Below are 13,115 nucleotides of genomic sequence, written 5' to 3'. Positions count from 1 at the left end.
ATGAAAACCAAACAAATGCTTTGTTAATGTCCTTTATATTAGTTTGTTTAAAAGCTAATAAGTAAATAAAAAGAACGTAGGCAAATGGTTAGTGTAGTGGGCTTTGATCCTGGCAACCTGGATTTGATTCCCATTGCATCTTCTTGGACAAATCACTTAACCTTCTATTGCCCCAGGTACAAAAACTTAGATTGTCAGCCCTCTATGGACAGAGAAAGTACCTGCATATAATGTGTACAGCGCTGCCCTCTAGGGACAGAGAAAGTACCTGCATATAATGTGTACAGCGCTGCATACGTCTAGTAGCACTATAGAAATGATGAGTAGCAGTAGTCTTTGGGGCGACCACATCTTGAGTATTGTATGCCGTTCTGGTTGTTCCTTTCAAAAATGGTACAACAGAACTAGAAAAGGTAGACAGAAAAGCAACAAAAAGAGGAAAGTTAGGGCTTTTCAACTTGGAAAAGAGACGGCTGAGAGGAGACTATTCCTTGGAGGGACATTTTCGATAGAACGTCTAAATCAGAATTTGGACGTTTTACAAAAACGTCCAAATTCTGAACAGGAAAAGAAGGTCATTTTTGAAAAAGATAGACGTCTATCTTTCGTGTGTGAAAATGCTATGGACGTCTTGTGATTTGGACTTTTTTGTTTTTGGTCCATTTTCGAGCAAAAACCATCCCAAACAGAGGAGGAGTGGCTTAATGGTTCGTGCAGCAGGCTTTAATCCTGGCAACATGGGTTCAAGTCCCACTGCTACTCCTTGTGACTTTGAGCAAGTCAAATACAGCAAGGGCATTTTTGGATATGACATCTAAGTCTGAATTAAAAACAGGAAAGGTAATTTTTTACCAAAAAAGTCTATCTTTTCCTTTTGAAAATGCTGTTTGGAAAAACATTTTGTGATTTAGATGTTTTATTTTTTGGTCCATTTTCAAACAAAAAACATCCAAAATACACAAGAAAATCCCCAATAGATTGAAACCATTTACATGTTCTAAGTATGGTAAAAGCTTTGGTTGTAATGTAAATGTCAAAGTGCATCAGAAAGTCTACACGGAAGAGAAACCATTTACATGTACAGTGTCTGGTAAAAGCTCTGGTCTGAAGGTAAACCTCACAGTGCACCAGAGAATACACACAGGAGTGAAACCATTTACATGACCTGAATGTGGTAAAAGCTTTGGTTGGAAAGAAAGCCTCACATGGCATCAGAGAATCCACACAGGGAAGAAACGATTTACATGCACTGAGGAGATAAAAGCTTCAGTTGCATTGGGACAGGTAATTAGGGAATGTACACTCTTGCTATGAAGTATGGAAAAATAGCACTCGGGTATTTAGATATATGTAATGAGACCTCCTTTTCATCTATAGATCTGAATTCAAAGCCCAAATCTAATGATAAACAATAGACACAAGGCTCAGATGTTATAAAAAATAGACAGCTTGACATCAGGTAGAATAGTGGAAAGTGACATCCCAGGAAAGCAATAGGGCATCCTTGTGGGCACTACAGTGGACAAAATGCTCCCAGGTACACATCTCACAATTGCTCCCTTACCATGTCTGTTGAGCCCTCCAAAACCCACTACCCCCAACTGTACACCACTACCATAGCCCTTACAGGTGAAAGGGGCACCAATATGTGGGTACAGTGGGTTTCTGGTGGGTTTTAGAGGGCTCACAGTTTCTTCCACAAGTGTAACAGGTAGGGGGAGGTAGAAGCCTGGGTTCACCTGTCTGCAGTGCACTGCACCACTACTAGACTACTCCAGGGACCTGCATACTATACTAATGGACCTGAGTATAACATCTGAGGCTGGCATAGAGGCTGGCAGGTAATATTTTTTAATTTTTTGGGGGTGGGAGGGGGATAGTGATCACTGGGGGAGTAAGGGGAGGTGATCTGGTCATTTGGAGCACTGCTTGTGTGGAGTAGAGGAGTAGCCTAGTGGCCAGTGCAGCAGACCTTGCTCCTGGGGAAGTGGGTTCAATTCCCACTTCAGTTATTCTTTATAAAAACAGGTCTAGCTCAAAACGTCTTGGATGTCTTTGGTTTGTTCCATTGTGGCTGAAAGATGTCCAAGTCTTAGGAATGCCCAAGTCCCGCCTTGAACTACTACTACTATTTAGCATTTCTATAGCGCTACAAGGCGTACGCAGAGCTGCACAAACATAGAAGAAAGACAGTCCCTGCTCAAAGAGCTTACAATCTAATAGACAAAAATAAAGTAAGCAAATCAAATCAATTAATGTGTACAGGAAGGAGGAGAGGTGGGTAGGTGGAGGCGAGTGGTTACAAGTGGTTACCAGTCAAAAGCAATGTTAAAGAGATGGGCTTTCAGTCTAGATTTAAAGGTGGCCAAGGATGGGGCAAGACGTAGGGGCTCAGGAAGTTTATTCCAGGCGTAGGGTGCAGCGAGACAGAAGGCGCGAAGTCTGGAGTTGGCAGTAGTGGAGAAGGGAACAGATAAGAAAGATTTATCCATGGAGCGGAGTGCACGGGAAGGGGTGTAGGGAAGGACGAGTGTGGAGAGAAAGGGTCTTGAGGAGAGGGGTAGTATGAGTAAAGCGACCCTGGCGGAAGATGAGACGGGCAGCAGAGTTTTGAACCGACTGGAGAGGGGAGAGGTGACTAAGTGGGAGGCCAGCAAGAAGCAGATTGCAGTAGTCTAAACGAGAGGTGACAAGAGGTGAGATTTAGACGTCCTTCTGACTGACTTCAGAGAAAAACATCTAAAAAGAGGTTTTGAAAATACTGATTTGGGCGTTTTTGTGAGATAAACATCCAAATCCAGACAGACTTATGTCACTTTTTGGACGTTTTTCTCTTTTGAAAATGAGCCTGATAATGCAGGGTTCCACATTGGGAGTCACCGCCCAGGAAAGGGATCTAGGCGTCATCACTGATGATATGTTGAAACCCTCATCTCAATGTGCAGTGGCGGCTAAGAAAGCAAACAGAATGTTAGGTATTATTAGGAAACTGAAAAGAATAAGACCATTCTTCCCAAGATCCGTCTTCCGCAGCCTAGTGCAATCCCTCGTACTCAGCCATCTGGACTACTGCAACTCACTGTACGCAGGCTGCAAAGAGCAAATACTGAGGAAACTTCAAACAGCCCAGAATACAGCAGCGAGACTCATATTCGGAAAACCAAAATATGAAAGTGCAAAACCATTACGAGAGAAGCTACACTGGCTCCCACTCAAGGAACGCATTACTTTTAAAGTATGCACACTAGTCCACAAAATTATTCACAGAGAAGCCCCAGCCTACATGTCTGAGTTAATCGACTTACCACCCAGAAACGCTAAAAAATCATCCAGAACTTTCCTCAACCTCCACTTCCCTAACTGCAAGGGCCTGAAATACAAGGCGCTGCAAGCGTCAACCTTTTCTTACATGAGCACGCAGGACTGGAACGCGCTGCCGCGTGGCCTGAAAACGATCTGCGAAGAAACCAACTTCCGCAAATTATTGAAAACACATCTTTTTGAGAAAATTTACGGAAAGAACCAAAACACATAAAATCCACACTCACCGTTCAGTAATACATCAACACATCCACTTATGAATTTTCTATCCTGAAACCTCACCACACTCATACCTCTACTCACAAAAAAAAAAAATGTATATCATATATTTTCTGTTATGATATATTGCCCCTTAGCTCCTCGTTGTTTCCTTCCAATGTTTCAACGTTCTTTTCCATTGATATATTCCTTAACGATACTTTGATTTTGTCTCGTATAACTCTTACAATGTAATCCATAACCGAATTGTAACAAAATGTATTTCCATCATTCATAATGTATTGTAAGCCACACTGAGCCCGCAAAAAGGTGGGAAAATGTGGGATACAAATGCAATAAATAATAATAATAATAAAAACAAAAATGAGGATGTTATAATGCCTTTGTATCACTCCATGGTGCGACCGCACCTCGAATATTGTGTTCAATTCTGGTCGCCGCATCTCAAAAAAGATATAGTGGAATTAGAAAAGGTGCAGAGAAGGGCGATGAAAATGATAAAGGGGATGGGATGACTTCCCTATGAGGAAAGGCTAAAGCATCTAGGGCTCTTCAGCTTGGAGAAAAGGCGGCTGAGGGGAGATATGATAGAGGTCTATAAAATAATGAATGGAGTTGAACGGGTAGATGTGAAGTGTCTGTTCACGCTTTCCAAAAATATTAGGACTAGGGGGCACATAATGAAGCTACTAAGTAGTACATTTAAAACAAACTGGAGAAAATATTTCTTCACTCAACTTGTTCAAACTCTGGAATTCGTTGCTAGAGGATGTGGTAAATGCGGTTAGGATAGCAGGGTTTTAAAAAGGTTTAGCCATTTACCTAAAAGAAACAACAATAATAAACCATTATTAAGATGGACTTAGGAAATTCCTCCTGGAATAAGCAACATGAAAACTATTTTACTCTTTTGGGATCCTTCTTGTGACCTGGATTGGCCTGGGTTTGATGGACCTTAGGTCTGTCCAAAAATGGCGATGTTTATGTACTTACATGCACACCTTTGAGACCTCTAAGGTCCTCTCAAGTAGCATCACTATCCTGTGGTGTAGCCATGCCCCCCCCCCCCACACACACACAAATTTTGGATTCGGGTCCCCAAAGTCTGCTGGTTTGGCTGGTGGGGGTCTCCAATCATTGCCAGGTGAAGCTTTCCTGCGGGATGTTTGGTGTCAAGCTGCCTGTCCTGCTTTCCCCCTCCCCTGCGCACATGCTTAGTTTTAGTGGGAAAGGGGGGTAGGCAGTGCGGTGTTGAATATCACTGCAGGAACGATTCTGCTCATGGGGCTTGGGAAACCCGCCAGCCCAGATATGTGGGGTTGTGCAAGGGTTGAGAGTGATGAGAAGGTGGGGCAAAATGTGCCCCCCCCCCCCCACTTTGGGTTCAGTCCCACTCCCAAATCAATGTCTGGCTACGTCTCTGTCACTACTACTACTACTACTACTTAACATTTCTAGAGCGCTACTAGGGTTACGCAGCGCTGTACAAATTAATAACTAAGGACGGTCCCTGCTCAGAAGAGCTTACAATCTAAAGGACGAAATGTCAAGTTGGGGTAGTCTAGATTTCCTGAGTAGAGGTGTTGTGATTAGGTGCCAAAAGCGACATTGAAGAGGTGGGCTTTGAGCAATGATTTGAAGATGGGTAGGGAGGGGGCCTGGCGTATATATATATCTTCAACAAAGGAAATCGCATGCCAGTGAACCTTCTCAGAAGTAGCCCCCCCTCCACACACACACACACACTCTCTGGAATCACTCCCAGAGGGGATACACTGTGCTGTAGATGACTCTCCACTTCAGGAGGAAAATGAAAGCCTGGCTCTTCCCCCAAGCCTTTCATACCGTGGCGATTGACTGTCCGCTCCCTCCACCTGTGGACTAGTCTGCGACTAAGATCATTTCTACATATCTTAAAATCTTATACACCGCTAGTCCCCAAAACTGAATCAGTGCAGTTTACAATAAGAAGACTAGAACAAAACTAGTTATGACAAAGTTAATCTACTCTTTCCTATTTCTCAGCATTATTTAGAAAAGAGAATTGTGCGTATAATTTCTCTTCATTTTAGCCGCTTATCTATTTATCCCAATTCCTTTGTCATATCCATAAGTGTGACCGGTGGGCTGTTTCTTTAGGTCTTTCATTGTATTGTGTCAGCACTGTAAGTATCATCTCTGTTACTGGAATGTTCTAATACATTACTTATTCAGGGGCTTCATTTGTATTGTGTTGACATCATATTAAATCTATGTTATATGATTGTTCTTCCATGCTATAATGCCTCTGTATCGCTCCATGGTGCGATCTCACCTTGAGTATTGTGTTCAGTTCTGGTCACTGTATCTCAAAAAAGATATAGTGGAATTAGAAAAGGTTCAAAGAAGAGCGACAAAAATGATAAAGGGGATGAAACTCGTCTTGAGTGGTGTAGAATGAGTAGAAGTAGATAAATTTTTTCTACTCGTTCCAAAAGTATGAAGACTCGGGGACACTCGAGGAAGTTATATGGAAATACTTTTAAAACAAATAGGAGGAAATATTTTTTCACTCAATGAATAGATAAGCTCTGGAACTGTTTGCTGCAGGATGTGGTAACACCGGTTAGCAGATCTGGGTTTAAAAAAGGTTTGGACAAATTCCTGGAGGAAAAGTCCAAATTCTGCTATTGAGATAGACATGGGAAGCAACTGCTTGCCCGGGGAATGTTGCTACTCTCAGATTCTGCATTTATTTATTTTTATTATTTTGTTACATTTGTACCCCGCACTTTCCCACTCATGGCAGGCTCAGTGCGGCTTACATGGGGCAACGGAGGGTTAAGTGACTTGCCCAGAGTCACAAGGAGCTGCCTGTGCCTGAAGTGGGAATCAAACTCAGTTCCTCAGTTCCTCAGGACCAAAGTCCACCACCCTAACCACTAGGCCACTCCTCCATGGAATCTTGTCACTCTTTACGATTCCAGAATCTTGCTATTCTTTGGGGTTCTACATGGAATGTTGTCATTCTTTAGGATTCCGGAATCTTGCTATTCTTTGGGGTTCTACATGGAATGTTGTCATTCTTTAGGATTCCGGAATGTTGCTATTCTTTGGGGTTCTACATGGAATGTTGTCATTCTTTAGGATTCCGGAATCTTGCTATTCTTTGGGGTTCTACATGGAATGTTGTCACTCTTTAGGATTCCAAAATCTTGCTATTCTTTGGGGTTCTACATGGAATGTTGCCACGATTTGGGTTTCTGCCAGGTACTTGTGACCTGGCTCGGCCACTGTTTGGAAAACAGGATACTGGGCTAAATGGACCATTGATCTGACCCAGTATGGCTACTCTTATGTACCCTGCCAACGTTTATCATAATTCTGTTGTACGAATAATCCACTGTGCAGCTTTACTATGTGTCATTGCTAATACTAGGATTTAATTTGCCTATATGCAAGTTTATTTTATGCTTCTATTTGGTCATTTTAGTATGTATGTGTGTGTTGTATACACGGCTGCTCAGTTAATATCGCCCCCTGAATAACTAACACCTGGTTCTGTTCCCCATAGACAAAGTATGGAGAAAAGCTCAGTGAATCAGGCCCCCAGTGTGTGTTTAGCTTTTCAAATCCCTCAGTGGAAAAATGTTTCTGTTCACAGGAGTCTGAAAGCTGAGCCGGCTTATGAGGTGTCGAAGACATAGGAGGTTATAAATACACATTGCAGTGCCACGTGATCAGTATTAAAACAAAAATAAGAGGATCCACCTCCCCAGGCTGTGATCTGAGGCCTCCCTTGTGCAGTTAGTGATCAGAATTGTTGCTTTTCCCTATGGTTACAGCCACTCCTGGGTTTGCCTCGTTGCATGCATGGTGGTTGCAGTTCTGAATTCTCTAAGAAATAGACTACATCTCCCAGCACGCAGTGGAGCAAAAAACCAGGACCGCAGCAGTTCTGGGCTGACCTGAGTGAAGTGGGAAGAGTGGAGGATGAGGTGCATGGCCAAAGCAACGGGCTGAGAGCCAGGGTTCAAATCCCCACTGCTGCCCCTTGCCTCAGATCAGAAGCCCTCTGGGGACAGGAAAATACCTACTATACCTGAAAGGCTTCAGCTAAACCCAAACCCCCCTTCTCACACTTATTCTGTCTGTGGTCTACTACTACTTAACATTTCTAAAGCGCTACTAGGGTTACGCAGCACTGTACAGTTTAACAAAGAAGGACGGTCCCTGCTCACAGGAGCTTACAATCTAATGGACAACAAGTGCAGACAGTCAATTGGGGCAGTATAGATTTCCTGGATAGAGGTGAAATGATTAGGTGCCGAAGGTGACATTGAAGAGATGGGCTTTGAGCAAGGATTTGAAGATGGGCAGGGAGGGGGCTTGGCGTATGGGCTCAGGAAGTTTGTTCCAAGCATAGGGAGAGGCAAGGCAGAAAGGGTGGAGCCTGGAGTTGGCGATGGTGGAGAAGGGGACAGAGAGGAGGGATTTGTCCTGTGAGCGGAGGTTTCGGGTAGGAGCGTACAGGGAGATAAGAGTAGAGAGGTATTGAGGGGCTGCAGATCGAGTGCATTTGTAGGTTAGTAGGAGAAGTTGAACTGTATGCGGTACCTGATCGGGAGCCAGTGAAGTGACTTGAGGAGAGGGGTGATATGAGCATATCGGTCAAGGCGGAAGATAAGACGCGCAGCAGAGTTCTGAATGGATTGAAGGGGGGATAGATGGTTAAGTGGGAGGCCAGTGAGGAGTAGGTTGCAGTAGTCAAGGCGAGAGGTAATGAGAGAGTGGATGAGAGTTCGGGTGGTGTGCTCAGAGAGGAAAGGGCGAATTTTGCTGATGTTAAAGAGAAAGAAGCGACAGGTCTTGGCTATCTGCTGGATATGCGCAGAGAAGGAGAGGGAGGAGTCGAAGATAACTCCGAAGTTGCGTGCAGATGAGACGGGGAGGATGAGGGTGCCATCGACTGAGATAGAGAGTGGAGGGAGAGGAGAGGTGGGTTTGGGTGTTTGGGTGTCTGTGTCTGTGGTCTGAAAACATGATTTATTCAGGGCTGAATCCTGCAGCTACAGAGCTGTTGCATCAGATGCCAGAACACACATTTGGTTCCCTTCTGGCTGGTGAGATAAGCGTTGACCGACCCTCTCTAACTTACTGCACAGACAGGGAGCAGAACCCCTCCCCTGAGGGCTAAACTAACAGCCCCTCCCAGTATTTTCCTTCTGCATGTCACAATTAACATTTTTCTATAGTCATGATATAATTTCCATAGCAGATCTACCTCTCAATCCTTCAGGTCTCCACTGAACAGGTGCAGTCAGTGGGGTGGAGGTGAAGGGGAATATTTCAGGTTTTGTCACTGATTTCTGCAGAAGATGCGGGACCCAAGTCTGAACTGTGAGCATCATTTGCAAGGGGAACGTAGGTGAGACGTGATGTTTGAGTGTGCAGTGAGGTCAGGGCAAGGGGTTTGAGGTCATGTCTCTGATCAGGGGGCCAGTGTCACTGTGAGGAGGGTCATGGAGGATATTTGCTTGGTGGTCTGAGGACATGGTCTGTGCTCCAGGGACTCGTGTGCCCAGATCAGGGTCTGCCAGGGTGCGGCGGATACACCTGGGCTGCTGGGTTTCTCCCAGTTCACTTGTATGTTTAGTATAAATATACAGCAGCTCCCAGTGACGCAACAGGGTCAGGCGTGTACTGTTTATAGGGAAATCACAGGCTGCTCTGGGCTGTTTCCCATCTGCTTTTAGCTCTGACTCACACAGGGCCTGGAAGGACTGAGTCACCGGCTGAGTGACACCCTGTGACTTTGGGCACTTTGTACTATAAGGACCTCTCTGACTCCTTCCTTTAGCTCTGTAGCCAGAGGGCTAATAATAGGAGGGGGAAATTCTCTTCTCACAGGGCTCATGGGGTGTAGGCGGGGGTGAGATTACTGTATCTATGCTTCTGTTTGATCTCTTTATAAAACTGGTTATCAATAGAAATCAAACAAAATAAAACATGGAAAAGAAAATAAGATGATACCTTTTTTATTGGACATAACTTAATACATTTCTTGATTAGCTTTCGAAGGTTGCCCTTCTTCCTCAGATCGGAAATAAGCAAATGTGCTAACTGACAGTGTATATAAGTGAAAACATTCAAGCATTACTATGACAGTAAAATAGATACTATTGGAGATTCTACATGGAATGTTGCTACTATTGGAGATTCTACATGGAATGTTGCTACTATTTGAGGTTCTGTTGCTACTATTGGAGATTCTACATGGAATGTTGCTATTCCACTAGCAACATTCCATGTAGAAGGCTGCGCAGGCTTCTGTTTCTGTGAGTCTGACGTCCTGCACGTACGTGCAGGACGTCAGACTCACAGAAGCAGAAGCCTGCGCGGCCACATTGGTGATCTACAAGGGCCGACTTCTACATGGAATGTTGCTAGTGGAATAGCAACATTCCATGTAGAATCTATAGAAATCAAACAAAATAAAACATGGAAAAGAAAATAAGATGATACCTTTTTTATTGGACATAACTTAATACATTTCTTGATTATCTTTCGAAGGTTGCCCTTCTTCCTCAGAGTGGACTAACACGGCTAACTCCTTTATTTATAAAACTGTAAATTCTGTGTTAAATTGTACCTGCTGTACACCACATTGGATGACTCCCTTCATAAAGGAGCTTAATAAATCCCCCCCCCCCAAAAAAAAAAAATAATAATCCAACAGATTAAGAAACTCCAAGGCCCTCCCTTCTCTGTGGACTCTCAGACCTTGTGGCTGAGTACAAAAGTCTTTAGCAATTCAGACTCAGATAACCTCATTGGCAATTTTTCCAGCTGCAGCTCAGGTAAAATAAGAAAAGCTCGAGTCATTTCGTAAAAAAGGACAAACCCCGGAGTTTATGTCCTTATCTTTTTTGTGTAAGAGGGGTCTGGGCCACTCCTCAGTTTTATGGGGGTGGGAGGATTGTACCTGCCGCTCCGTCCAGAAAAACATAGGCAGATAAAGACGGGTATGGCCTATCCAGTCTGCCCGTCCGTGCCATCTACTCTCCCTATCACTCCCTTACAGATCCTAGGGACGTGTCCCAAGCTCTCTTGAATTCAGATACTGTTTTCATCTCCACCACCTCCACAAATTCACCAGCCTTATCATGCAGGGTTACCACCGCTCTGCCTTTTCTTGTTTTGGATTGTAGCTGCCTCTGTATTCAGGTTACACCCTGGTATGTCATTTATTTACTTATTTAATGGGATTTAATAACTGCCTTTGTACAGCTTTTGCTCTCCTTCGATCCCGTGCACTTGCTAGGTAGGGATTCTCCTGTTACAGTCTTTGTATGTGTCATGTATGCAGTCTACGTGTCTCACATGGAAGCTGTGATGTGCCAGCTGCCCATTGTGCTGTTTGTATGATGTTATGGTTGGTAAAGTATTGTGGTTGTGTTGTTAATCCACTTTAAATGTAATAAATAGAAATAAAACAAAACAAAACAGTGAGATGTGAAATGCAGAACGCTACATTTATTTAGTGAAGAAACCATCAAACTAAGACCGAAACAAAACATCCAGCCTGCACACTAACAATACATTTCCTGACAAGCTTTCGAAGGCAGGTTCTAAGCAAAAGATGACAATATGAGAATATGTACAGTGAAACATGAAAAACACGCCGATAACAGTCCGGGGGAGCGACAGGGAGAGCTGGATGGGTGATCAGAAGGTGACAAAGTAGCATCGTTTTATGGTTTTGTAATGCGATTCTTGTTAAGTCCTGTCAGATGGGAACCAAAATATTTCACCATCGTCACTTCAAAGGTCTTACGTTCCTGGACTGTTTTAAAATTTCCGTTCAGTATTCTGACCGTCAGGTCATCGACGCAGTGGCCAGGTTTTGAGAAATGCTCACCCACAGAGGTGACCCCTTTCTCTTCTTGGTGGTGCTTGATGTGGTACCTGTGTGAGTTGATTCTTGTTTTTAGCATGTGTCCCGTTTCCCCAATATAACATCCTTCCTCACACTTTCTGCACTGCACAATATAGACAACGTTTGAGGAGCAGCAGGAGTAAGAGCCTTTTACGCTGAATGTTTTTCCCATGTGGGAGACGGTGGGATCCTGTGATATGTGCCGGCACAGTTTACAGGTTCCTATACAGCAAGGACTGGTGCCCCTCTGTTCGTTTTGAGCTTCTGTTGGGCGTTTGCTTTCCACTAACTTTTGCTTCAGACTGTTTAGGAGTGTTGTAAGCCACAGACACAGCTGCTGGATCCTGTACCACACCTTCCCACACAGGTGGTGCCTGAAAGAGAGCACATTGCACAGACTGGTTGGTAGAGTTTACACAGCACACTCTAGACAGCGAGCGGTCTCAGCTCACCCACCTCTCACCGACCCAGGAAACACTCTCACCTCATAGCTTTTAGCACAGGAACTTCCTTGCAAGAATCTCTAAACCGCTGGAGAATCCCTGGGGGGGACCAGAATCCTTCATAATCTTGCCAGGGTTACATGGAGAAAGGAGCCAGATTCCTCCCCACCCCCAAAAGCAAAGAAAGCTGCATGAAAACCAAAACTAAACAGGAGTGTAGGGGATATTAAAAAGGAGCTGAGAACATGCTCTGCTGGGCCCCTTCTTATCATTAGAGGCAAGAGGGTGCTTAGATTGGAAGGGAGAGAGGGTTGTAGGAGACAGAGAGAGAGAGAGAGAGAGAGACAGGCAGGAAAGGAAGAGTAATGGAGGGGTCAGGGAGAAGGAAAGAGAGCGGAGTGAGAGACAGGAGAAGTTGGGAAAGAGTTGACAGCAAAATTCACCACTGGAGAAGAGGTGGAGTGATGAACAGGACAGCGAGACAGGGAAGGTGCAGTGAGGCTCAGTGCTGTGGGTGGAGGCAGATTGGCTGTTTGCTGAGCAGGTTAGTCTAGACTGGATTAATCAGGGAGGGAGAAGAACAAGCAAAGAGAGGGCTGGAGCAACACAGCTTCTGCCCTCTCACCACCAGCTCCAGAACCCCTACTGCTGGCTCAGAGCTTTCTCTCCAGGGAGTGGATTTAATGCCCTTCATTTAGGAAATGACTTCAGCAGTTTCTCTGGTCTTCTCTCCCTGTAAGGTGTCCTCTCCATTGGCCCTGTTTTGTAGGGCTGGGTCAGGCTTGTCTTCCGGTGCCCTGAGCAGAGCTGTTGGCTCGGGTGTCCCTCACTTTCTCCTGAAAGAGCCTGAGATCCTGTTAGTGTGCTCAAGATAGGTAAGTCTATAACAGAGGGGACTAACCCAGGCCTCAGAAACCCCTCTAGGCCCAGGGCAAGACTGGAGGGAGTGCAAGGCAGAGTGACAGCGCAGTGTGTTCATATGGGCAGTCACTGTGAGAGCTAAATAGTGTGCTGTGATCTCCTGAGACACAGCAGCTGGGGAGGATATTATGGGAACGGCAGGGAAGTGTCTTCATGCAATAGGACGGATTTAGGATTGACAAGGAATTTGGACTCAGTGTTGTCGAGTTTTTTTTCTATTGCACCTGGACTACACAGAGAACTGGCCAGTTACTAGAAGGCAGCGTTAGCAGTGTGTGAGATCTTAAATACAG

At 44.6% G+C, this 13,115-nt stretch overlaps 1 protein-coding gene across 6 annotated transcripts in view; it reads left to right on the top strand.

Annotated features, from left to right (window-relative positions):
- Positions 1-13,115, top strand: part of TACC2 (transforming acidic coiled-coil containing protein 2) — a 209,638-nt gene that overhangs the window by 5,560 nt on the left and 190,963 nt on the right. For 4 of the 6 annotated variants that reach the window (XM_030202590.1, XM_030202589.1, XM_030202591.1 and 1 more), the window contains exon 1: positions 11,946-12,776. The exons of 1 other annotated variant lie outside the window; for it this stretch is intronic. The gene's annotated coding sequence lies outside the window, so the exon portion shown is untranslated. Of the gene's footprint in view, positions 1-10,619; positions 10,758-11,945; positions 12,777-13,115 lie in introns of those variants that run through there. One more of the 6 variants, XM_030202588.1, reaches the window with a different exon arrangement.

The sequence above is a fragment of the Microcaecilia unicolor genome, chromosome 5 (genome assembly GCF_901765095.1).
Source record: "Microcaecilia unicolor chromosome 5, aMicUni1.1, whole genome shotgun sequence".
Classification (NCBI taxonomy): Eukaryota; Metazoa; Chordata; class Amphibia; order Gymnophiona; family Siphonopidae; genus Microcaecilia; species Microcaecilia unicolor.
Note: the sequence above shows the minus strand (reverse complement) of the source record. Positions and strands in the feature narration are given on the sequence as shown.